The sequence below is a fragment of the Tachypleus tridentatus genome, chromosome 3, assembly GCF_004210375.1.
Source record: "Tachypleus tridentatus isolate NWPU-2018 chromosome 3, ASM421037v1, whole genome shotgun sequence".
Classification (NCBI taxonomy): Eukaryota; Metazoa; Arthropoda; class Merostomata; order Xiphosura; family Limulidae; genus Tachypleus; species Tachypleus tridentatus.
Genome location: NC_134827.1, coordinates 12,520,634 through 12,548,188, shown reverse-complemented (window position 1 = coordinate 12,548,188; position 27,555 = coordinate 12,520,634). Strand labels below are relative to the sequence as shown.

At 33.6% G+C, this 27,555-nt stretch overlaps 1 long non-coding RNA gene across 15 annotated transcripts in view; it reads right to left on the bottom strand.

The window, feature by feature from the left end:
- The window catches only part of LOC143246369 (uncharacterized), a 372,922-nt gene that overhangs the window by 161,469 nt on the left and 183,898 nt on the right, over positions 1–27,555 (bottom strand). For 13 of the 15 annotated variants that reach the window (XR_013025939.1, XR_013025938.1, XR_013025931.1 and 10 more), the window contains 2 exons: positions 12,937–13,042; positions 1,297–1,382 (listed from right to left, as the gene is read on the bottom strand). This is a non-coding gene — a long non-coding RNA (uncharacterized LOC143246369). The remainder of the gene's footprint in view (positions 1–1,296; positions 1,383–12,936; positions 13,043–27,555) is intronic. The other 2 variants (XR_013025936.1, XR_013025942.1) reach the window with 1 other exon arrangement.

Here is a 27,555-nt window from a genome sequence, read left to right as displayed (position 1 = left end):
ATATTCCATTTTCGTTAAATCTTTTTGATACTATAAATCTGGACACTTTTCTATCATTTGGTATATGGTTGTTTATCTCATTCAGATCAGTGATAGTCTTCTTCTGTCCCGAAGGTTGCATGAACAACGATACTTAACATTAGTATCATTTACTTTAAATGTTCTGCCTCTTACTTTCCTATTTTCAAATTTACTTGTCTCGGTCTCACGATTTAGGATGTACTTGACAGTGTCTGAAGAGCATTTCAAGTCTGTAGCAATTTATCGGAGAATCCAAAGCTTTTATGCGAACTTTCTGCTTTATTAACAATTCCATACGATTTTGGTGGCATGACAACAAAAGTTAATATACAGTGTTAAACATTGTTTTTTATATGAAGGTTTACTTGTGGAATGCTATTAAATTTATTTCTTTTAGCATATACTGGTACTATACGCTAGCTTCTTTCTATATAATTAAGACACTGCATGTGGTACCGTGGCAATTATTTCAGATCTTAATTTGACCAGTATGTTCATTCAAGCAGAACCCTTATGATATGCCCCTGGTACTAGTGTATGAGAATCCTACAGAATGATAAGTATTCTCACCCTGACTTGTTCAGTTGTTAATGTGGGTCAGTGAAACATTATCATAGTGTCGAAATTTACATTATGGACGAAGTAGCCTCATAAAATGGAAAGAATGACAATATATTCTCTTGTCCTTACACTATTGCACAATACTGTATATATTAATTTAACTACATATTTCTTACAATCAACCGTAAGTGATTTAGTACAGGCAATTTCATTAAATCTCACGCTTTGTGAAAAGTAAGACCATAATTGAAAAAGTGATTCCTCATATTCTTAGATAATAAACTAAAAAATACAAAAATAAATAAGAAAAAAGTTAAGAAATCGACTTGCAAAAACATTGAACATAAAGAGATTGTGTAAGGTACGGTTTCACCAAATTTAAGTATGAAACTATTCGTACTAAACATATGACGTCAATATATATTTCTTTCCAACTGAATATTGTGTTCGACAACTAAGCTGGACTATTGACATTTCTCCAAGCCAAAGCAAAAACTATTGATCATAAAAATACACACGTTCCCTTTTTTGTGTGTGCTAAGAATGATAATTTTAAACAGAATAAAACACAGTAAATTTAACTTTTATTATTCAACTGCTACTATGGTTACAATTCTAGATATTCGACAAAAATGTTTTAACCATTTTAAAAATATTTGTTTCATTTGTGACTTCATAAATTATACGAGAATGGTTGAAACTAAATTTACTTACTTGAAACTATTCCATTGAATTTTTGAACATCAGCAAGAGATCTGAGCAAATTAATCTGACGTGTTTTGTTGGTTGAGAAGTTTATCCTAAATAAAGAAAATAAATTTTAATTCATATGTATATATTTTCTAATCAAATTAATATACAATGCAATTTCATAGCATTGATAATTAATAGTTCCATTACCAATAAAATAACACATAAGGTGTTAGAGAATAGTTTTCGTTTGGTAGTTTCTGAATTCACATCAACGTAAAGCCATATTCAAAACTGAAATGACAGACCAGAGGAAGCATCTATTCAGAAAACTCTAGTCCTAACTGTTGAAAAAAATCCAGTCCAATCGAATAAAAATCCCTGACTCCATTCATTGTTTCAAAGTTTAAATTGGATTTCTGCGGCAACAGATCATGAACTTGAAACCTTGGATTCACTTTGAGCAAGTTGGTCATTTGGGCTACGCCAGACTCAAGAAAATTGTATTGTTAATAGTTGACATCTAAATATTTTGAGGCGGTTTGAATTTGTGAATTGTACTGAAATTTTTCAAATAGAAAACGAGATTATTTAAACATTCCTTTGACATTTAGGTATGAATAAACTTCGATTTCAAATAATATCATGGAACTTACAGATATTCAATTAGATCTAGATGAATTATTTTCTGAACACTTAGATTTCTTTCATTACCTTAGGTTTTTGAAACTTACACTAACTTGTTTTAGAATTTAGAGGTTAGAACTAGGTATATATATATATAGCTTAGAAACATATATTTATATATATATAAACATATTATAACGGACTCAATGTTATTTTAATATCTACATTTGTTTTAGTATAATATATAACTAGAAATTTTTGTGACTTATATTTTTAATGTGTATTGTACACTAGAAATTTAGTGCTTTCTAAATTTTTAGAAGATTTTCAAGTGTAAGATTCAACAATTTATATTTTACGAAATCACTAGCGTATCTTCAAATATTGTTGCTAAGTGGATTTTCGAGAATCTTGCCTAATGAGTATAAAAGCTTGCAATCGCACCACGTGGAGAAACAGTGATAGATTATTGTTTTGTCAGCTGCAGTCAGTACACTATAAACCTCGGAAGCTATAACTGTTATTAACCGAAAAACTACAGAACATGACCAGGAACGTTTATAAATTTCGAACATTACGGAACATTCAGCTTCGGAAAATTAACTTTGGATGTTAGTATTTTTACGAGAACATTAGGTATCTTCCTGTGTGAGAGGTAAGCTTGTAAACTGCGTTATGCCAAAAAAGAATAAAGATAACTAACATTGCCGTCAAGTGAAGTGTGTCTGTGTATCAACACAAAATCATTTCGCTAGTCCTGGACCTTCGATAAAATATTAATTTTCAGACGAGATAGAATACTGTATATTGTTTGTGAATTTGTAAACTTTTTGTGTATAAAAATTTATTTGTAATAACCGTTAATATAAATTGTATTGCTGTTTGTATATTAAAATATATTTGTGTTAAAAAAATTGTGTGTATCAACCTTGTTGGCAAATATCATAAATTTGATAAATATTGACATTCATTTAACTTCCGAATTCAAAATCAAACTACCGGCTACTCGAAATCGTAAGACGTAATGTGAGTAACATAATAACTTGGAGACGCGTCCGAGATAAATTATAATACGTCACAATACACACACACACATATATATACGACTGTTGTATTTAGACTAGATATGAACTGAACAACATAAAATTGTATTAAATGTGAACTAAATAATAGTTTAAACAAATGGAAGGAAAACTGAGTAAACATGTATAAGATATTCAAATATATACACAAATATGTATATACCGTAGAAACCAATAGCAGTAATGACTTTCCACTGTTATTTGTCTTAATTATAAAATAAAATTGCTTTTTCTTACGTTTTATTTAACACGAAAAAGGCTATTAAAGAAGAAATTGTAACTGTTATACTAGGATAATCATTCTAACTCACCAAATGTACACATTTCTGCTAACACTTAAAATGGTTCTAAAGTTGAGTTTGAAGGGGGAAAAGGTTGAGGAATTCTTTAAGAAAAAATTAACTGCAAGAGACATTGGCAAAGATATTGTTTTCGAATGATAGAGTGCTTAAAAATTAATTCATATATATATATATATATGTATATTATTTTTATCACTATTTTTAATTCTAATATTATCAAGTGGAAGTAAATATTGTTCACTCTTTAGTTAGTAACCTCTGTGTTTTTTTTTTTTTTTGCTGAATTATTGCAATCAGATTATACTTTTTAAAATTAATTAACATCATTGATTATGTTTCTTTAGCATACCTTTTCGGATTTCCTTTCGCTTCATCTGATTTTTAGCACAAAGCTATACAATGGGTTATCTGCGCTTTGCCCACACGACATATTCAACCCCAGTAAAGAGACACGAAAAGTTGACTCATCTGGGCAGAGTAACAATACCCAGTAGTCTTTTTCTGACAATACTGGTAAACTGAACTAAATTTGAAGTTTATTGTTTAGTGATAACCGTTCAGTTGTGGACCTACAGTAAGCTTCGGTCAACTGTAAACCTATAATTCGCTTTGGTCATCTGTGGACCTATAACAAGCTTCGGCCAACTGAAGACCTACAACAAGCTTCATCATGAATTTTAGTTCTTGCCACATGCTCGTAAATAGTCGTTTCATTTGCTGTCGTGACGTTCACAAAATGATTATTCCTAGGTTATTTTGTACAATAGGAGTTAGTTGACTTTCCTTAAGATTTTCAAAGCTTTCTATTGCAGAAATCACTATGAACTTGTATATACTAAACTAAGCTACCACATTTCTCTCTATTTCTACAGTTATCAATGTTTCAAGAATTTTGACTCTGTAATTTACATTCCTTTGCTTAACACTATCAAATAAAGTTTTCACATACTTAGGCTGAAATAATTATCAACTTTCAAGTGAACATCAAATTTAAAAGGAAGGTACTGCCTTTTTAGGGCAGGTAACACACGTAAAATGCATCCAAATAACTGCATTATTTGTAACTTTTCAGATCATATTACGTATCTGTTTGCTCTTTTACAATCTTGTTTGGTCTACTGCATGTAAGTTATGAAAAAAACAACAACTGAACGCGCAAAGATTGAAGCAAATATGACACTGAAGATCAACTTTTTATAATGATGAAATTAATATTTTAACTCAAGTTTTAGTAATCAAAGGTGTAAAATATAAACTTTGATATACTAAATGAGAATATAACAGAAAACATATATATATATTTATAATATTTAAATAACTGGAACAAACTTAATATTCGTGACTAATGCAAAACTGTGTAAAAAGTCCACCCAAAATACTATGAGATGTCTCATTTACAGTTTTAGCAAAATAGAAGCATTTGTGCCTGATTATTGGCCGCCTCTTTCTTTAATGTTGTCGTAATGGTTTCAAGTTTTCATTCTCTCAGGAAAACAAACAAGAACGTAAAACAACTAGAAGAATGAACCTATGCTTCAGAAATGTAAACCCTACACAAGTAACAAAGAAGAATGAACCTATACTTCGGAAGTGTAAACTCTACACAAGTAACAAAACTCATACTGACCTGTACCGACATTACGCCGAACAGACAGAGAGAAATATTCGTACTTTTGAAACCACCACAAAAAATTAAGGAAACCAGCGTTTCACACTATGGAATAAGCGTATATAAACGTGCTTGAGAAATGGAAAGATAAAATGTTCATAAGGAGTTTCTCATATAAATCATGTTATATTGAGAAAATATAATTCATTATTTGCCATGAAATTTGTTAGAATTTATATTCTCAAAAGAAGAATAATAATGAAAAATAAACGTACGTCAGTCGGTAAGTTAAAATTATAACAGCTGGCCATGTTCGCGAATGCTGTTAAATATAAGCTCTGTTTATCCCAAACCAAAATAATTAGCTCGATTAGTTTATTTAACATTAGCTAGGCCTAATTGCATTTTAACTACATGAATCGAGTCTGTACCTATTTTGTACGACTATTATACACAGAAAACGTGATAATTAACCGATAAAAATGTACAATAGAACATGTCGCGTTCGTTTTTAGTTGCAAAGGTACATGTTTAAGTATTTTCGTTTTGTCCACCGATGGGAAACAACGCCTGAATTTTAACGTTGTAAGTTCGTAGCCTGGTAGTCAAGATTGTGTTAATTTATCAACAATGAAAAGCACAGAATATAATCTAATTCAAGCTAATTACATAATATGTTTAATAATAAAGTATAAACATAATTTTTCGTAAGAATCTGGTAAGAAAGTTTCTCCAATGATTTAGTAGTAAACGTACAGACTTAACATTGTTAAGTGACTTATTTCTTCATGGCAGATAGAGAGTATATATTTTAATGTGTAGTTTTTCGTTAAAACAAAGAATCGGTAAGAAAAAAACTACTACATTATCTTTTGTTTGTTTGTAGCTAAGCGCAAAGCTACACAACGTGCTGTCTGTGATGAGTTATATTTGTAAGTCCAAAGACTTATTGCTGAGCCATTGGGTGGCGGTTTTATTTTAAAATCTTCCTTATACTCCTGTTTATTTATTAGCTAATTGAATATATTCATGTACACGATTTTTATTGTGGTCTGGTTAATGAAATATAAATTTTATTTTATGATGTTTACATTTGATTTGTTAAATTTTTACCTTACTTTGACAAAATGAGATTTAACTGTTTCAGTAAAGTAGAGATGAAGTAAAAACTGACTCAGTAAGTAAATAGACCGATTCAAAAGTATAACTTGTTATTTTTTTTTTTCCTCTATCAAATCCTTTGTTAAGCCATGAAGGCTTATTATGAAGCTATAAATAGTTGGCTCTAGTTTCACATTTTGCATAATATTTATACTGCTTTATTTTATACGGGGTACGGCTATAACATGTATTATTTCTGTGTCGCATGTCCTCTTCCAGGACAAATACCGACCGTCCTTTGGAACACGATGTATGACGAACGTGATTCAGGGGAGAGTTATTGTGGACTGGAACGTAGGCGTTTACTGTCACCAATGATTGATCGCGTCTGCCCCGTCTTCAGTTATGAAATAACTCAGGAATGTGCTATAGAGTTGAGCTCAGAGAGATAAGTGTGGTCGCGTATGAACACCATTTTGATCTTCGAAGATGTGATCAGTGCGAGGCCATCCATTGGACAACACTTATAAAGCTTTTTAACAGCTGACACAAGGCATCGTATAAACAGACAATGCACTAGATATGTCTTGTAGTTAAATTACTAGTACAGTTTTGGAAGATATTGAAACATTTATTGAAACGCAAATTACAATAGAATTCCTTTATCCTCTACCATGAGCGTTAAGAGGAGGATGACAAACGATCTGAAATATGTCACGGCACATAAAACATTAATTGTTATGAGTGAGTTTTCCAACCAAACTTCTGACGTGACTTATATAACAACACCTCCAAATAGTCGTTCCAGGTTACAAAGTCCAATATTTATGCCAGTTATGCACTTAATAATTTAACTTTAAAACTGTTTTGTCTTTGGAATCAAGCACAAACCTACGCAATGGGCTGTCTGCGCCCTTCCCACCTAGGGTATCAAAACCCGGTTTCTAGTGGTGTGAGTCCGCAGACATACCGCTGTGCCACTGGGGGTGGACTCTAAAATTATCGATTGGGTGGATACAAACTGTTTTTTAAACGAATTGTTATAAACTATCAATCCTTCAAATTGGAGTCATGGTCAGGTTTGATTTGAATTTCGCGCAAAGCTATACAAGGGCTATCTGCACTAGCCGTCTCTAATTTAGCAGTGTAAGACCAGAGAGAAGGCAGCCAGTCATCACCACCTACCGCCAACTCTTGGGCTACTCTTTTAACAACGAATAGTAAGACTGACCGTCAAATTGTAACGCCCACGCGGCTGAAAGAGCGAGCATGTTTAGTGTAACGAGGATTCGAACCCGCGACCCATGGATTACGAGTCTAGTGCCTTAACCACCTTGCCATACCGGGCCATTCAGTTGGTGAGTCTTTTGGTGTGTAATTTTTTCACTCTATTAATAATTAAAGGTATGAAAAAATTAGAAACAAGATGTTTAACACCATATGATTACCATCAAAATATTCAAATGAAAGCATCATCAATATTGCAATTAAAGTCACTAACTGAAATCTCGTAGAAAATAAGTGATTAAGCTTAATCATTTTGTTCACTTCTTTACACTGAATGTTATAATGCCTCCACTTCCCCAGTGTCTCAGCGGTAAGTCTGATGGCCTATAATGCAAAAACAAACAAACAACAAGAATAAAACCAATAGTTGCGATGTTCGTACATCACAGGATGGCCAACGTGTAGTTTTGCACATAACAGTAAACAGGGTGTTTAAACTGCCAAAACATGAAATTATTCCATGCAATACGTGGAAGTCAACGGTATTGGTCTGTTAGTAATTAGAGAGTTGAATAACTGACATTCAACGCATAGGGAAAAAAATAAAAAAAAGACCGTACGCAATACTGATAAACAGTGCTCAAACCACTACAACATTTGCGTATTCCAGCTGGATTGATGAGTCTTGGTATTCAGAGAAAGGTTTCATAAGCGCTGGATATTGAATATGCAGTGCGGTTGACGTATCGTAACATTCTTTTTTTCTGCTTTGACTTATAAGTTATTAAAATAATAAAAGAGGTAAAAACAAACGAAACACAGGCACGTGCAATAGATATATATATAAAGGCTATTATGGAAAATACCCGAAGAATGAGATAAAGTAGTAAGCTCAAAACGATTTCAATTTGTCAACGTAGATAATTAAAAACAAATGAAATGACATAATAAAGTGAAATCAATATTCAATGTTAAGAAATTTTTCAGTTTTTGACCTTTCAATCTGGCATTATCTTATCTGTCAGGATGAAATTGTTTTGAATCAAATATGTTATCTTATGTTTTAACTGGCGTATCTAGTAAAATTATTTTACAATTCATTATATAACCATTGTAATGGCAGATAAACCTTGCAAGATTGCTTCAAAATTGCGAAGCTAATCTTTGCCCTTTATTTTGCCAAATATCTAATTTTATTTCTATATCTTTAAAGTCTGTAATGAGTACAGAAATTATGTTTCCGAATGCAAGATAATTTTATGGTTGAAATTTATTATCCTATGAAAGAGAAAGCACAGTTTTCTCTTACACAAGATGTGGTTTTACCATTTCTGATCTGTAGAGAAAACGGTTTCATTGCATGCAGTTTTTATGACAGATGTTTCATCATGGTGAGCGCTTTGTAGTTTCTTATAATAACATTTTTTGTATGTTTGTCGGTAAACATAAAACTACACAATGTATCCACTCTCGAATATCTAAATCTTGGCGTTTAGTTTTATAAGACCATAGAACGACTTGGAAAAGAGGCTGACAGCGAAAAGGCAATGTACCTGAAGAGTGAATGCAATTAAAAATATTTAATACAGTCTACAAAATAGCCATACAAAATACAGTGTTAAGCCCTAAGTATTGTTTCTAGGAATTAACGAATAACATTGGCATCTTAACTTAATTGTATTGATACAATAAATCACCGTGTTATCATTGTGGTGTTGTGAGCATACATAATGCTAATAAATAACATTTATGAAGTTATGTAAATAATGTTCATTTGAAGGATTACAAACAGAATTATGTTATATTTTATTTCCAAAAGTTAGATATGGATGACCTATAAAATAATCGTACGCCCCAGCATGGCCAGGTGGGTTAAGGCGCTTGACCCGTAATCTGAGGGTCGCGGGTTCGAATCCCGGTCGCACCAAACGTGCTCGCCCTTTCAACCGTGTGGGCGTTATAACTTTACGGTCAATCCCACTATTCGTTGGTAAAAGAGCAGTCCAAGAGATAGCAGTTGGTGGTGACGACTGGCTGTCTTCCCTCTTGTCTTACATTGCTAAATTAGGGACGACTAGCGCAGATAACCCTCGCGTAGCTTTGCGCGAAATTCAAAAATAAAACATTCGTTGTGGTAATATTTATTATTCACTCAGGAAAATGGACTGTGAGTGTAATTTGGCTTGACAAACAGGAGTGTAAATTTGTATTTGTTCAATGTTCATATATTCTTATCTTTACAATAGGACAGATTCTTGACAGGAAGCATCATTCTTTAGGCATTAACCCAGGGTTTAGACAGTTTTTATTATGTATTTCTATAATGTTACGAACCACTGGCTTTCACGTGCATTCCGTTTCTTTCGTTTACGAAATTTCACAAGATTTATTGCTATGATATGACTAACGTAGATAATGCAAGCGATAAAGAGCACAAGGAAAGTAAGTCGTTGCCTTAGTGCATATGTAATTATTTCAGGATTTCATTAAAGATCCAACGTTATTTTTAAATTAAGTGAAATCTGTAAAACATAAATTTTGTTTTTCCACAAACCTGTGTAACATTAATCCTTCCATTTGCATAATTCATATAAAAATGTTTTTATTGGACTTATGTATAATAAGAGTTACAATTTACCAAGTTCAAAGGACAATAACCATTAAATTGGACTAAGCACGGCCTAGTGGTTAGCGTGTCGGTTGTAGTTTGAAAGGTCCAGCGTTTGAGACATGATGCTGGTGCTGAACATGTTCTGGATTATCAGCTGTGAGCGTGTTATAAAAGTAACAGTATATAGCATTATTTAGTTTAAAGAACCAGACAAACTTATTGTGGACAGTAGGTCAAAATTACAAACGTATAGATCTGAAATCTAGGAATTTCTAAACTTACTGTTAAGCTCAATTCTGACTCTTAATTAAATTGCTTTAATGGGGTCAAACTAAGGCAGTCACACTAAGGGAGTCACAGTAAGGCAGTCACACTAAGGCAGTATTGCTTTCCAAACACATATAAATTATTTGCTATGTCGAATTTTGAAAATGTTTTAACTAATATGTTTAAAACAATGAATCTACATTTATATGGAAAAACGGCTCGTTTGGGTTGAGAAAATATTTTACGTAGAAGAGCGAACAACGTTTCGACCTTCTTCGGTCATCGTCAGGTTCACAAAGAAAAAGGTAACTGACCGAAAGCTGACCACATGTTTGAAAGGGGTTGTGTAACTGAGTGTCGGAATGTAGAGGGCGGTGGTAGATGTTTGAATATATAATTTTATTTATTTTATTATTTTAATATAGGTATAAAGGCGTTCCTTTATATTGGTTTATTTTGGGTTTAAGTTGTTGTATAAGTAAGGCTTCTTTAATTTTGCGTTTGTTTATGTTTGTTTCTTTATTTAGTATTTGAGTGTTTTCTATGGTTATGTTGTGTTTATTTGACTTGCAGTGTTCGAAAACGTGTGAAGGTGACTTTTTTACGTTCTTTGAATCTGATTTCCATTTTTCTACTTGTTTCTTCAATATAGAAGTCGTGGCAGTTATCACATTGTATTTTATAAATAATGTTGGTATGGTGTTTGTCAGTATAGTTTTTACATAATATAGACCTCAATTTTGTGTCTGGTTTTTTGAATAAATTTGGTATTAACTGGAATGTCATATTTTGTTACTAGTTTTTTGCCAAATGTTGGTTATTTGTCTGCTGATGTCGGGAATATATGGTATGCAGCAGTATATGGTTTCGTGATTTTTTGATCCGTGAGATATATTTACTTTTGTTGGTTGATTTTGCTTTCTGTCTAGGTGTGTGTGTATAATGTTTTCTACGGTTTGTGGAGGAAACTTATTGATGTTGATGAAGTATTGTTTTATTTTGTCTAATTCATCGTTAATTTTATCTGGTGAGCATAGTTTTATGGCTGTGTTTATTTGGTTTCTTAGTATGATGAGTTTTTGTTTTGTTTCATGTGCTGAGTCCCAAGGAATGTATAGTCCAGTATGGGTGATTTTTCGGTGGATTTCTGTTTTGAATTGTGTGTCGGTTCTTGTAATTTTGAGCTTCAGAAATGATATTTGATTGCTTTCTTCCTGTTCACATGTGAAGTTAATGTTAGGATGTATAGAGTTAATGTGATTGAAAAAATTAAGTATGTGTTCTGTAGAATTGAATCCCGCAACCGTGTCATCTACATATCTGTACCAGTATAGTGGTGGATGTAATGCTGTGTTAATTGCTTGTGTTTCAACTTGTGTCATAAAAATATTGGCTAGAACTGGTGATACTGGGTTGCCCATGCTTAGGCCATTTGTTTGTATATAGTTTTGGTTGTTGAACATGAAGTTTGTCTTTATCGTGGTGACTTCTATGAGGGTTGCTAACTGGTTACTGGGAAATTTTATAGTTGGGTTAGGGTCTCGGATATAGAGTTCTAAGGCTATCTTGCAGGCTTCAGTGGTTGGAACTTCTGTAAAGAGGGATATAACATCGAAACTGGCCATTAAGGCTTTATGATTAAGTTGATTAAGATTAGACTTGAAATTAAAAAAGTCTTTGATGAATGAGCTGGCTGATGTTACATATTTGGAGAATGCCCATGCTATGTATTTACCAAGATTGTAATTAAAAGATTCATATGTGGACATTATTGATCGTAATGGACAATCTGGTTTATGAGATTTGGGGATGCCGTATATTTGCGGTGTGCGTGAGCAAACAACAGAAAAGACACCAAAACGACAAACCGTTGACTAACCTCATAATTAACAGATCCGACCGACAATTAAACACAGACGAGATACATCTACCTAACAAAGGACTGAACTTCGCAATAGCACCTAGGTACATTCCAACCATAGAAATCAAAACATGTTTAGAAGACCTAGCCAGGAGACTTGTGATACTTTCTACAGAGAACAAAAACAAGGAAACAACCAAAAACAACCAACAGAAAGAAAACAACTTAGATAATTTTATTGACATCCAACAGCCAAACTTCCCAGGTAAAATTACAAATTTATATTTTCCAGAAACACCTGAAAACAACATCTTAAACGATTTTTTCAAAGAATTTTCTCACAAAACCATCAACATAATTTCACAAAACAGAAAACTAAAAAACAACCTTACAAAAAGAGATATTAATTCCATTAAAAACCTAAAACAAGACAAAAACATAAAAATTCTAAAAGCAGATAAAGGTAACGCTATAGTCATAATGAACACGAATGAATACATCCAAAAAATGAATAACATCCTATCAGACACGAACAAATTTAAACCAATACACACAAATCCAACAAAGACACACGAGACGCAACTAAACAAATTACTACTACAAATGAAAAAAGCCAACACAATTTCACAAACACTTTATTCCTACCTACGTAAAACCGACTCACGCACACCGCAAATGTTTTTGAATGTTTTTGAATATGTACACTAAGTGACTTAAGGACTGTCTACGTTAGACTTTCCTGAAGATATACTAGACAAAAAACAGCTAGTCGGTAGAAAACTCGCTGCTAGGTATTGGGCTATTCTAGTGTAGCCGAATAGTGTACTGAAAAGTCACCCTTACAACTCACCCATAGCCCCAACGTGAGGATTAAGATGCCTTTTTAGTTTTTTGTTTGTTTGTTAAGACCCAAACGAAGGACCAGGATATCTATTGTTTGACACGCAACTACTGGACCACACTCGGCCGAGACTTACCAGATATAGCAATGTTGACCCTTACAATGAATTAGTTCCAAATGATTAATTTCAGGCGACCGAGAAAATTTTCGTTTTCGTTCCATTTCTCAACTACATTTGATACCTATGAAGTAAAGGAATACAATTAACGCAAGTAATAAACAAATTTGTTACAGTGTGTCAAAATGTAAAAATACAAAACTAATGTGTTACAGAATGTAAAGTATGAAATTACGAGACTAATGTGGTACAGAGTGAAAAAAATCTGAAAATACAAGACTAGTGTGTTATAGTTTAATAAAATAAGAAAATTCGACACTAATGTAGTGCTGTGTGATAAAATATGAAAATGTAAAGAAATAGTTAAAATAATTTTAACAGTAATTAATTGGTCTGGCCAACGTTTCGATCAAATGAACCTAATCGGGAAATTAAGATACACTGTTGTACGTAAAACTCGTGAATTTTATTCAGTCACTTTCGAAATCTTCCTTGTAGAAATTAAAGAGATAAGTAAGTTAAAAAATCACGTTAAGCTAAAAATACTTTTCTTTACTTTTAACTTCATTTGACGAAATCGTTTTAAAAATAAAAATGTTGTTGTTTTTGGAATTTCGCACAAAGCTACTCGAGGGCTATCTGTGCTAGCTGTCCGTAATTTAGCAGTGTAAGACTAGAGGGAAGGCAGCTAGTCATCACCAACCACCGCCAACTCTTGGGCTACTCTTTTACTAACGAATAGTGGGATTGACCGTCACATTATATCGCCCTCACGGCTGGGAGGGAGAGCATGTTTGGCACGACTCGAGCGCGAACCCGCGACCCTCAGATTACGAAGCGCACGCCTTAACGCGCTAGGCCATGCCGGGCCCGTAAAACAAAAAAATAATACACCTTAACGGGGTTAAGCTACCTTTACTATCACGTGATATATGTTACTTAATCCACAAGTTCTGAAATACATAATCACATAACATAATAAAGTCAGTTACGTAACATTTTTCTTTCACAATTATATTGTTTTAGTTTCTAGTTAATTTAAGTATCTAAACAACATAAACTGTACTATATGAAGGGCCGTCTTTCAACATTATGCAGTTTCAGAATCTATATAATAACATTTCCATACCTATTTTATTTACCTAATGATAGGGTGTAACTGTAGTAGAGTGTAAAGTAATGGTTTTAACAATATCTGAGAGTGATTAAATCAAGACTTGGTATTTGTGTATTCCTTCGTTTTAAATCACCTTCGCCTGACTATATAATTTTATTCATGTAATATTACCAAAAGCCATTATAAAAACAGTAAAATATTATATCTGTTAATGTTAGATTTCCGTCCACGTAGCCCATTTGCTGAGAGTAAATCTGCAAGATTAAAATCGAAACACTCGGATTCTGCTAAAGCTAAAACGACTGTTAACAGACTTGCAAGTTCTTGACTTTAATGACCTCTCACGTGTGACTTGAGTTCTTTGATTAATTTCTTATCCTCTACCCCCATTCACTTCCAAAAAACAAACTGATAAAAAACATGTATCTGCAAACCTTTAATTAGGCTTAATCTAGACTGACACTGAAGGTTCATCTTGATCAAGATAATTCTGTGTGAAGGTTGTTCATGTTAAAATGCCAAAGCTGACACTGCAGGTGTGTCATATAAAAGTTCTATATTACATACACTAATCACTTTTTTTTTTCTGTGGCTGATTAAAGAGTAAATGTGAACTGGAATATGATACCGCTTAAAATTTTCATTAATGGACTAGATGTAGGAAGTAATACTTCATTCTGAATTTGACATATGATCTTACCTGGATTTAACAAGCTATATACTAGAAATTAGACAAATTTAATTTTTCTTCTGAAAATGCAACATATTCTAAGGAAAATTAAACAGCTCCAAACATCCTCTTCTTAGCCCTAGGTTTGTTCATAAGCTTACTTAAGCTTTACGACATGATCCTTGAAGGTTGAAAATATTTTGCTCTTTAGCGTCTGATCTGTTTCAGTTCTAGGTATATCAAGGGAGTTCCTAGGAAGGCAGCATTGTGGTTATTTTATAGTAGGTGCATCTCTGCTGCTTATATGATGCTGGACTGTTTTCGTTCCTCTAAGCCAACTATCAGATTCAACAAATACATTACTGAAACCCACAAGTAGTGTCCCGATGTTTCTCTACTAACTGGTTCTTATAACGTCTACACAAATTTGATCAGGCGTTTTGGTAACAGTGTCTTTCTCGATTAGCTCGGGGTAACCAAAGTAACACTAGTTTCAGTTACTCCTTTCTCATGTATTGTGATTATTACCCAAGTCGTTATACGTGGCATGTCTGCCATATTTTAAACCATAACTGAAATGTATTTTTCTCTTAAAATACAACTGTTTGAGCACGTGTGACTTGGTTCTGTGCAAGAAATAACCGGGTTAAAGGCATTACTTAAATCATAAAATTAGTAGATGGTAATAAAGAATTTAGTAACAGTAGTCCACCATGAAACATTATTTGTTTATTAGACACAACTTTAGTGTTACAGTCTACATATATATATATCCTTACAGTACACTTCTCTTATCTTTTTTATGGTTAACAATGTATAGCTTCATCAGATACCTGTATTTCAACTGGTGCATAGGTATTACTACTACATATGACAGTAGTAGGACATCTAAACCTAAAATAACTATAATTCAGCCAATATCTGCTGCTACATCTTTTTTATATATCTAATTATGTCATCAACCATGATAAGAGCCATCTTTTTCCAGTCAGGTTACCAGTATTTTAGGACATTAAACAAACAGGAGACACTGTATCGTTTGTTTATGGGCCTAAATTTCCATGCAGTAACCTGATTAAACGTATTGAGGAAGTAATTTAAACCTTCCTTTATTGAATCGTTGAATTAGTGACGCAAAATGTATTTCACGTCACTACTTTTTGCTACTTGTAGCTAGGAAAATTTATCATATTGTAATAACAGTTATTCAGGAAGACTGAAGAGTCAAAGCCAGTAGGGCAATACCTCATGTCTAGCAGTTACAGTCCCTAAGGTTTGATAAATATCAAACATGAGGTTCAGATTGGTGTAAATTATCAACACTCCTCTCATAACAACAGAAAAAACTCCTGATTTGTCCATGACAAATCACGTGCTGGATAAAATGGTGAACATGCTTTTTGAAAGTTGTCTGGCAGAGACGGTTCGTTTACCATAATTCATCTCTGGCTAGTTCCGACGGCGTTATTCAATACTGGGTACCGATCACTGTAGTTCATTGTCCAGACCTCTTCCAGTTGCATTTGTTAAGGCATGATCAGAAACCTCTTCCTAACAATTTCGTGTTTTTATCTTTGACCTTGGCTGATCTGCTCAAAATTGGCTGACATTATCAACAGTACCTGACGGACCAGGCCATGAATAATTTGTCTAGATGCTTAGACCAGCGTAGCGAAGTTCAAGAAGTCTTAGTGGAATCTAGGAAAATATTTAGTGTTCAACAAATAATTTCTCGGAGTTAATCAGAAGTATTTTGTACTTCCTCTCTGGTTCTCTTCCTTTTTTACTTAAGTTCTTTCCAAAATGTACAGGTGTCTATTGGATAATATCTTATTACGAGTATAATAGAGAAATGATATTAAGGGTGTGTGTGTGTTTTTTTTTTATAGCAAAGCCACATTAGACTATCTGGGAATCAAACCCCTCATTTTAGTGTTGTAAATCCGTAGACTTACCACTGGACCAGCAGGGGACAATATTAAGGGTTGTGTGAAGTTGCGCACAAAGCTACATAAGAGGCTACCTGTATTTTGTCTATTAGTTCTCGTGTTGTAAGCCAGCAGACATACCGAATTGAAGAGAAAAATCACTGCTGCTTCCACAATAACTAAAACATAACCAATGGTATCCAAATGCATTTTATTATGGTAATCTGGGTAAGTAAAAGATAGAGGTAGTACATCGTAACCTGATCTTAGCAAAAAATGAGAGGTTCTAGAACTTACTACGTGGAAGGATGGGTAAAATAATTTCTTGCAGGTAAACCATAGTGAAGAAACGTAAACAAAATAAAACACTTCATTAATTGAAGTGTATTGCGTGATTATTAAAGTGATGGACAGTTAGAGAGGAATTGTTTTAAGTACAAATAAATTAAATAAAGAGAAAACAAAAGTATTTAATCAGAAAAAAAGAAAATAAAAATAAAGTGGATACAAAAACAACAACAAAAATAAAACTAAACAATAATAATGGAGTGTAAAACAAAGACTCAACAAGCATGTCTTGGTTTTTCCAAGTTTGAGACAAATCTCCTTTCTTCAAAATCGAATGCTATTTCTGATACTGGAAAAACTACGTTCACGAAACACTTACCTTTTTTATCTTTAGCTGACCAGTAGGAATATGGCACTGGCTTGCGAAAATGATTTTGTTCCATTTGGTATTCACAAAGCAGTCCTTTATATACAATATAACTATCTGATGAAACTATACATAAGTTTCTTGACAAGATCAGTTTCGGAGAATAATGCATCAAACTGAATTTAGCAATATGACAGTAACCGGTTCAATGAAGTTCCAAACAAGATCTTAAAGAAAGTTTTGAATGTCTCAAAGGTCATGTGACATCGACTTTATTGGAAAAAAGAAAATTATGCATAGAAAGTCTTGCAGAAGTTAATTATTGAGTTTAACGTAAAACTAGAAAGAATTCAAACTTAAACTATCAAATATTTCGAATGGCCGTCTAGCAAACCAGTCCATAGGTATTGAAGGGATTTATTTGCATCAGAACAAATTTGTAGAGATAGAAGGGTATAAATGGGTGCTTATTAATATATATTATAAATCATATTAGAGTAGCTTTCTCTGAAGTTTCTAATGGCAAATTAATTTTCATGGTTTGGAACTTCGGCTGCTACAGTTAAAATTATAACAGGTGTTTTTAAGGTTCATTAACAAGGAAAGGCTTGTGTGGGTGTGTTAATAAAATCTAGTTTCATGTTATTAAAATCTTAGTAAAGCCAGAAATGTAAGGTAAGGCACATTATACGGTGCTTTTGTTTCCATGATTTTGTATGTTTTCGTGTTTGCTTTAATTTTCAGACTTATATATCATTAACTTATTTAAAATATATTTTTCTGATTTTGGTAAACGATTCAAATAGTTTATATTTTCTCATTTCTAATTTATTTCAAATATTGCAAATAATTTAAGCGTTATGGTAGAGTGTTCTTATAATAGTGCCATATTTTTGTTACTGTAGTGTTTTTATAATAGGGTCAGGTATTTAATATGGTAGGGTATTTTTATAATGTTATGTGTTTGTTACGATAGAACGTTTTTACTACTCTATTTTCTTAATAATAATGCAATGTGTTTGTTATGGTGGAGTGTTTTTATAATACCTTGTTTTTGTTATTGGAAAGTGCGTTGTTAATGTCATCTCTTTACCATGATAGCAGTTTGCAATAATGTTGCGATTTTGTAATGATAATGTTTTTATAACGTTATGTTACTTGCGATGGAAGAGTATTCTATAATACCACATATTTGTTACAGTACGGTGTTTTTATAGTGCTATATTTTTATTTGATATCACGTACGGTACACCGTCTGATACGTAACTCCAAGTGAGTAGACTTTATACATAGTTCAGTAATAAACTTCCTTTGATCTTTAGAAGCTAAAACGTTTACGAACGGAAGTGAACCATTTGTACTTTCCTCTTAGTGATCTTCATGGTGGAAGATGGTTCATTTAGGTGTCTGTAAAATGATTACAACGAATTTGGCCTGGTAAAGCATTACCCTCATACCATAGACAGAAAATAGTGGTGCATAGCTATATTAACTCTTTGTTCAATCTGGTTCAAGATATTAAAAGATAGTTAAAGTTGCTGTGAATTCTAGAAGTTTATCTAGAAACATACGGTGGAGGGAAGTTATCTTTGTACAGGAATTATAAAGAACCGTTGCAGGTTCCTAATCCAGATATTGTTCTGAATCATTAAGTTAGACCAATCTGACTACGAAGAGTGATAGGAGCGAACCTGTCCAATTCTTTAAAAAAGTATTCTGAGTTTTACAGCAACGATGAGTGTTCAGAAACATAAGAAAAACCCACATCACTTATTTCAATAGTTTATATATGAACAAAAACCAATATACAATTTTATCAAAACCTGACTGAACATTTGATAACATGCTTTTAAAAAGTACAAATGCAAAAACACATAGAAGCAAATGTAATATATTATGTGTAACGGATTTACTGTTATACTTTTATTTTAATATACATGTTTGTTTCAGTTTAATACGTGTAACTTATATTGTTAAATGTATATTGCGCAAGTCCTGTGCCGTTGTCTAACGTTATAAATGATTTTCGAGTGTAAGAGGCAAAAATTTATGTTTTAAGCAAACACTAACGTATCTTCGAATATTTTTGCTAAGAGAATTTTCGAGAATCTCGCTTAATGAATATAAAAGCTTGCCATCACAAGACGCTGAGAAACAATAGAATATTGTTAATTCTCTACGGTCCGTATACTGTAAACCTAGGAAGCTATAAATTGAGAAATGCTTATTAATCGGAAAACTCCAGATATTTGACCAAGAACGTTTATAGATTTCGAACATTACAAATCGTGTAACTTCAGTGAATTAACTTCGGATGTTGGTATTTTTACGAGGACATTGATTATCTTCGTCGGAGAAAAGTCAACTTGTTTACGAAGTGAAGTGTAACAATTTCAACACAAAATTCGCTCATCGTGAAACGTCGATAAAATATTCAATTCCAGACCAGATTCAGTATTGTTTGTACGTTTATATAACTCTTGTATATAAACATTTCTACTAACCGTTATTATAAATTATATTGTATATTAAAATATATTTGTGTTAAAAACAAAATTATGTGTATCAGTCTTACTAGCAATTGTTATAAATTTAGTGCATATCAACATTCACTTAACTTTTAAATTAAAATTTAAATTTCCAGCTATTGGAAATCGTAACAAAATAAATAGGAGACTCCTCCAAGATAAATTATAATACGCGATAAATATAATTGATGTAATGGTAAATATATTTGCGAATCAGGAAGGAGTCTAGACATTTGACTCAATAAGCATGAATGTTTTACTTGCTTATAAACATTTGCAGATCTGTAAGAACCTTAAACACTCAAAAATTTAATTTATGAAAAGCATTCTTTTCGTTTAAATAGGTGAAAAAAATCTAATACACTCTTATCAAGCTGCCAGATAAGCACCCAGGTACTCTCTCGTATTTCCACAAAACACAAGGTCTGGCATGGCCAGGTGGTTAAGACACTCGACTAGTAATCTGAGGGTCGCGGGTTCGAATCCCTGTGATCGCCCTTCCAGCTGTGGGGACGTTATAATATAACGGTAAATCCCATTACCCGTTGGTAAAAGAGTAGCCCAAGAGTTGACGGGGAATGATGATGACTAGTTGCCTTCCCTCTAACTAAATTAGGGACGGCTAGCGCAGACTGCCCTGGAGTAGCTTACGGACTGTTTGTGTTTGATTTATTCTTTATGTTTTGTTTAACTTGATAGTGCTGAGTTAAACTCAGCGAAACGTTGTGTGTGGGCTGTTATTTTTTAAAAATTAAACTTTGTGTTGTGTTATATGCTATCTAAAACTGTAGCTATTCTAGTGATCTCGGGACTCCTTATTTCATATCTGTCTAAGTTATAATCTGAGGAGATTAAGTTTCTTCCTCTTGTCACATATCTTGTGTAAGAGAGTGACTCAAGTGTGCCACTAGGACACGTCACGCGAAAAATGCTATAAAGGCTAATATTATCGATCGATTGGATATGATGTGATTAAACTAGGCACGATCCTTTCAGAAACGTTTTAAAGGTTTGGTACTTTTCTCTGAAACATAGATATTTTCATGGGGAAAGACAATATTACACAAAAACATTTTTATCCTAAAATAAAACATCATTATATATATTTTAACTAACTACTACCAATGTCACTTATGTTACAGTATACAACACGAAAGACTGTTGACAGCATAGCCATTCATCTCTTTGAATGGTATCCTTCTTCTCACTTCACAATGTTAAACGTACAAGGTTATCAACTATTACTTGGAAAACGCGACACGTCCCACCTTGTACGCTGCAAAGCAAAAAAAAAAAAAAAGAAGAAAGGAAAATTAAGATGCCATTTTTATCTTTATGGTTCGCATCATGTTCACGTAACGAACAGAAGATTCAGTTCATAAATGGCGTTGGAAAACCGTTTGGCGTTTTCATGCACGTTAATAGGGTGATTTCATTTAAACGAAATACTTTTTAACAGTTTTTGGTGGAACATGTAAAGAAGCAAACATTTCCAAATTTGGAGAACAAAAGAATCCTTTAAACTCTCAAGTGCCCCGGAAGTGATCTGGTTATTCACTTCACATTCTTGTTTGATGGATAAAAATAAGCTTGCTAATTATAAAAAAATTCTGCAACTGAGGTCAACTTCCTGGTTTATTTGAAGTAAAGTCAGAGATGGTTGCGTTCCTACTCATACCAGACACTTTGAATATTTGTTGCCCTAGGCAACCATCAAGGTCGAACCTGATTCGATGTAAAATGATTTAGTTTTGTTTGTTTTCAAATTTCGCGCAAAGCTATAAGAGAGCTATCTGCGCTAGCTGTCCCAAATTTTGCAGTGTAAGACTAGAGGGAAGGCAGCTAGTCATCACCACCCACCGCCAACTCTTCGGCTACTTTTTTACCAACGAATAGTGGGATTGACCGTCACATTATAACGCTCTCATGACTGAAAGGTATTGGTGTGACAGGAATTCAAACCCACGACCCTCGGATTACGAGTCGAGTGTCTTAAGCACCTGGCCAATGATTTAGTTAAACATTAACAAGTGTTTTTTTCTGTAGATGTTGGACTTTATAAAAAAACAATCTCAATAGTTGTAATAATAATACTTATGCAGCCTTGCCTTTATTTCCTACATATAGCTGCTACTAAGCGATAGGTTAGCTACATATTAAACTTTAACTATGGAACTTTAAGCAGAATGGACATAGGAAGTTCAGGAATTTTAATGGTGGACTGCAGCTGGCTGTTGAATGAAATGGGGACAACATTTCGTCTACTATATTGAGGTTTGTGACCTGATGAAGACCTTAACTTAGAAATCAGAACGTTGTCTCTTCTCCATTCAACAGGCAGTTGCAGTCTATTAAAATTTTTAAACACAGTCGAATAGGGTATTGATTGTCGACGACGCGTTTTTCTCAAACAAGAACTCATCAAACCGGATGGGACAAACACAGTAGTGGTTGTAACACTATTACATTTGTTAAAATAACAATTGTTATTGTGTAAACACCATTCTGAAGCTGGAGAAGCATGAGTGTAATTAAATTAATAGATATTAATAGATATTCAATGCTGTGTTGAAATATATAATAGGCCTAATACTAATGTTTAATGAGAAGTAGCTTTGGTTTTCAATTCGTTTGCTTTGGTGAGTATTCTAGTTGTTCACACTTGCTTATTAAATTATATGACTGGTTTTATGAAGTTGAAAAATACGTTCAATATACATGAGAAACATATTGTAAAAAGTAAATAAATATCTAACAATCTTAATTTATTTTGCAAAGACTTACAGCAAGAAATAGAACAAAACATTAAATTTCTGTATTACAATATTGATACTGTTTCCTATTACTTAACTCGCAATATTTACCTTAATAGCGGTAAGGCCCGGCATGGCCAGGTGGGTTAAAGCGTTCGACTCGTAATCTGAGAATCGCGGGTTCGAATCCCGGTCGCAGCAAACATGCTCGCCCTTTAAGTCGTGGGGACGTTATAATATGACGGTCAATCCCACTATTCGTTGGTAAAAGAGTAGCCCAAGAGTTGGCGGTGGGTGGTGATAACTAGCTGCCTTCCCTCTAGTTTTACACTGCTAAATTAGGGACGGCTAGCGCAGATAACCCTCCTGTAGCTTTGCGCGAAATTCAAAGCAAACAAACAAATTACTAGCAGTAAAAAAAAGTTGCTTGTTGTTTGGATGGTAAACTCACAGCTGCACAGCAGAAAATCTGTGCTGTTATCCCCATATACACATTTAAACCCGATATTTGACATTATAAACTTTCAGACTGACCCCTGAGCCATTGAGGGGTAAATACAAATTAGTAATAATATATAGTCCTTAATGTGTTTGAAATGTGAGTTATTAAATCTTTAGCATGTAAGATCATAAAGCCAGGTGTGGACTGCTGGTTAACTTCCTTTGATTGTGAGCCCAAAAATGCTTGGTTCTTGATTCGTTTTCACAAAAAGGCATTCTGTAACCGTAGGCATGTAATAAGAGTGACTGTAGAATACTATTTCATCAGCCAAGATATGGCGGTTGGTGCTCTTGATTAGCTGCCTTGCTATTAGTCTGTCAGTGTGAAATTAGGGCCCGATGTTTTTGCAAGTACCGTTGTGCAGTTTTGCGTCAAAATTTTTAAACAAACAAACACCCCGAAGATCCTAGAAAACAAACTGTGATATCAGGAAAACTTACGTAAATACTGGCGCAACGTTAAGGATTTTTCCATGGAAAACAGTTATGTACTTAGATTAATCTTTTATTTTCTATAATATATAAAAAATATCGAAGTAAAAATTATTATATCTTACAAAAAGCAATGAACTGACAAATACACACACACATTTATCCATAAAATGAACAGTTTCTCCTCGCACTAATCGATTGCTACGACACACGTCGAAAGTTTTGTAGTTAGTGATATTTTTAAGCAATTATAGATAACGCTCGTTTCAAAGAAATCGGCAGTTAAGGTGGGACTCAGAGATACACGGAGTTGAGAATATCTGTTTGGATTACAATTGACACACTTTGTACCACTTAAACATTAAGCCGATGTTTTATGTACAGTAAGAACGATTTTTTTTTCACTTATCCTAGTCTGTTGGCGTCATCTTTGCGGTTTTAAAGCCAAGTCTTTTCTGAGCTTAACTCATAACTCGAGGCCTCGAAGTTTTGCTGAATTGACAGATGGTGAGCTTTGTCTGTCTTCACACTACAGAAGTTTTTTGCTGAAAACCGAAGAATATTACTGAAACTTTGGAGGTAGCCAGTTGTTTAAGTGTAGATTTTGCTGACATACATCCATGTTCTAATGTGTGTTTTTTTTCGTATATTGTCAGCGTAAGTGTTTTTTATTAGTTCATTCTCACAAATCAGGATGCTCATATCCTTAATATTATCCATGTACACTACAACCAGTTAAATGTGCGAAGCATACATTCTTAAAGTTAAATTCAGTGTAACCTTTACAAGGATAGATTGATGTATAAAATATTAACTTTTCTATTCGAACGAGTGAAGTGAAAATACAAGATATTTATTCACTCACTAACACTTTTATTCAAACGATAAAAAACAACGACAACAAAAATTACTCCAATATAAATTGATAAAACATCTTGATAAAAGCAATAAATAATAGGAAACAATATAAATAATGAACATAAAAGTTATTCTTGGAAATTTACTAGTTTTTTTTTCTTTTAAAAAGCAAAAGTGTACAGTAGATTATTTACTCTCTACTCGTTGGAGGGATCTAACCATGAATTTTAGTTATAAGTTCTCATGTTTACTGCTGATCCACTAGGGTATTATTGGATATTTGTACTAAAGTGTAAGATATAAATGTGCTTCAAAGGCGAACTCTTAAATACGTGTAGAAGAAATACATGTTCTGAGAGCACTATTTACTAAAATAACATATTATAAACACGAAAGGTAGGTGTAAATAGAAAAGGTTAATTAACAGAAATCTATTTTGTTGTAATAATAGTATATTTGTAATGTAAAATACATCATTTTAAAAAATTTCAGAGGATAATATTTTCATTTTGGCCAACCTTCCATATTACATGACTAATGCTTGCACGTTTCTTTGTTTGGTTTGTGTCTTGTGTGTTTTCTTACGGCAAAGCTACATTGGGCTATCTGCTGAGTCCACCGATGGGAATCGAAACCCTGATTTTAGCGTTGTAAATCGGAAGACTAGCCGCTGTACCAACAGAGGGCTTCTTTGTTTGGAATTAAGCACAAAGCTACACAATGGGCTATCTGTGCTCTGCCCACCACAGGTATCGAAACCCAATTTCTAACAGCGTGAGTCCGCAGACTTACCGCTGTGCTACTGGGAGGCTGCTTGCATATATGGAGAACATTTAGAAGTAAACTTTCACGATACAACGCTTTAATCATAATAATCATTTCTTAGAAATATCCACGTTTCAAAGCCTCGTAGTTGATTGTTCCTGTGTAATAATTCATCTCAGTTTAGTTTGGTAATCATTTACCAATAAAAATTTGTTTGTATTCGGAGGAAGAAAGGTGTTATTTTTTTAACCTCAAGCTAAAATTACCATAATCACAAAGGTATAATTAATTCTACTGTATTATATATCTAAACATACGAGGTGTCAAGTTTCCAAGGCAACCAGTGTTAGTAATATACTCGGAACTTATAACTGAATTAAAATAACAAATGTAATGAAATATATATTAAATAGATTTTCAGGAATTACCTCCCTAGAACCAGAAACCTACCTCCTGGGATAGAAATCTACGACAGGTGGCGCAATCAGAGGCAACATCATTGATTTATTAAGATGTATAATACTAAAACTGGCGAGCATGATGCTCTTTAATTTAGCAAGTGTATCTTAGAGGTGATCGATTGTTGGGCGTTTCCAGGTTTCATACGGCTTTTCAACAGTGGCGCTCCAAGTGGATGAAACGTTAGGCCTAACGGGTCTATTTTTTTATTGATGAGATAATAAAGTAAGTTTAAAATCGAATGCTGGACAATTTACCGTGTTTTATATCCATACTTTTATGTTTTTGCTAAAAGATTGTTTTTTAATTAAAATGTTTCTCGACGCAATATTCTCACACTTATATACAGTTTATGCCAACGCTTTTATCACACTTTATTAATATTTCACACTCTTAACATAGAAGGAACAGTTAAGGTTTAAGTATCTTATATTCTAATGGTTTAAGTAATGATGCTGTTTTACCTCGTCTTAACCCACAATATATATAATTAATTTTATAGTTTCTTAGTTGTTGATAATCTAAGTATAATGCTAGAATGCTTTTGATAACAGTTACTATTTAGTGAACAGGAATGCGTAGAAATAAACAGGTAACAACGAAACTCTTGAAACAACTTATTTTATTATATATTTCTGTTCTAGACAGAACTGATTTTTATTAGTTATAGAAATACAATAATTTAGTTTACTTACAATTTTGGTGACGTTTATCACACCTGAAGAAGAACCTATAATTATTAATTAGTTATATTTCTTTTATTGTGAAATACACTCAGTGACCACTTTATTAGGTACACCTATCTAGTATCGGATAGAACCCCCTTTTGGCCCCAGAACAGTTTGAATTCTTCGCGGCATGGAGTTAACAAGGTGTTGGAAACATTCCTTAGGGATTTTTATCGGCCACACATTCATGTTACGAACCTCACGTTCCACCTGATCCCAAAGGAGTTCTATTGGATTAAGATCTGGAAAGTGTGTAAGTCATTGGAGTGCACTGAAGTCACTGTTATGTTCGTGGATCCAGCTTGAGATGATGCGTGCTTTGTGATAGGGCGCATTATCCTGCTAGAAGTAACCGGATGCACATGGTCAGCAACAATGTTAAAGTACGATGTGACATTTAAATGATGCTCAATTGGTATTAAAGGAATGTGTAGCAAGTATTAATGTGTACCTAGAAAAGATTTCCCACACCATTACACCACCACCCTCAGTCTGTGCCGTTGACACAAGGCAAGATGTATCCATGCATTCATGCTATTTACGCCAAATTATGATCCTACCATCTGCATATCGCAGCAGAAGTCGAGATTCGTCAGATCAAATGACGTTTTTCCAATCTTCAATCGCCCAGTTTTGGTGATCCCGTGCCAACTGTAACCTCATCTTCCTGTTCTTAGCTGACAGGAGTGGAACCCAGGGTGGTCTTCTGCTGCTGCAGCACATCTGTTTTAAGATTCGACATGTTGTGCGTTCAGAAATGCCATTCTGTACATCACTCTTGTAATGTATGGTTAGTTGAGTATTTGTGGTCTTCCTGTCAGCTTGAACGAGTCTAGCCTTTCTTCTCTGACCTCTTTTATTAGCAAAGTGTTTTCACTTACAGAACTGCCGCTCAATGGATGTTTTTTTTTGTTTTTTGCTTCATTTTCTGTAAACTCTAGAGATTGTAGTGTGTAAAAATCCCAGGCCAGCAGTCTCTGAGATGTTGGAACCATCACCAACAGTCATTCCATGGTCAAAGTCGCTTAGATCACTCATCTTCCCCATTATAATGTTTGGTTAAATGACCACTGAACCTCTTGATTATTTCTGTGTGTTTTATATATTGAGTTACAGTCACATGATTCGCTGTTAAAGAACAGGTGTACTTATTAAAGTGGCCTCTGAATACATGTGCAGTCATTACAAAATGTTGTCTTTTAGCTCCTCTAACAGAACTAGTATTGGTCCATGGATACATGAG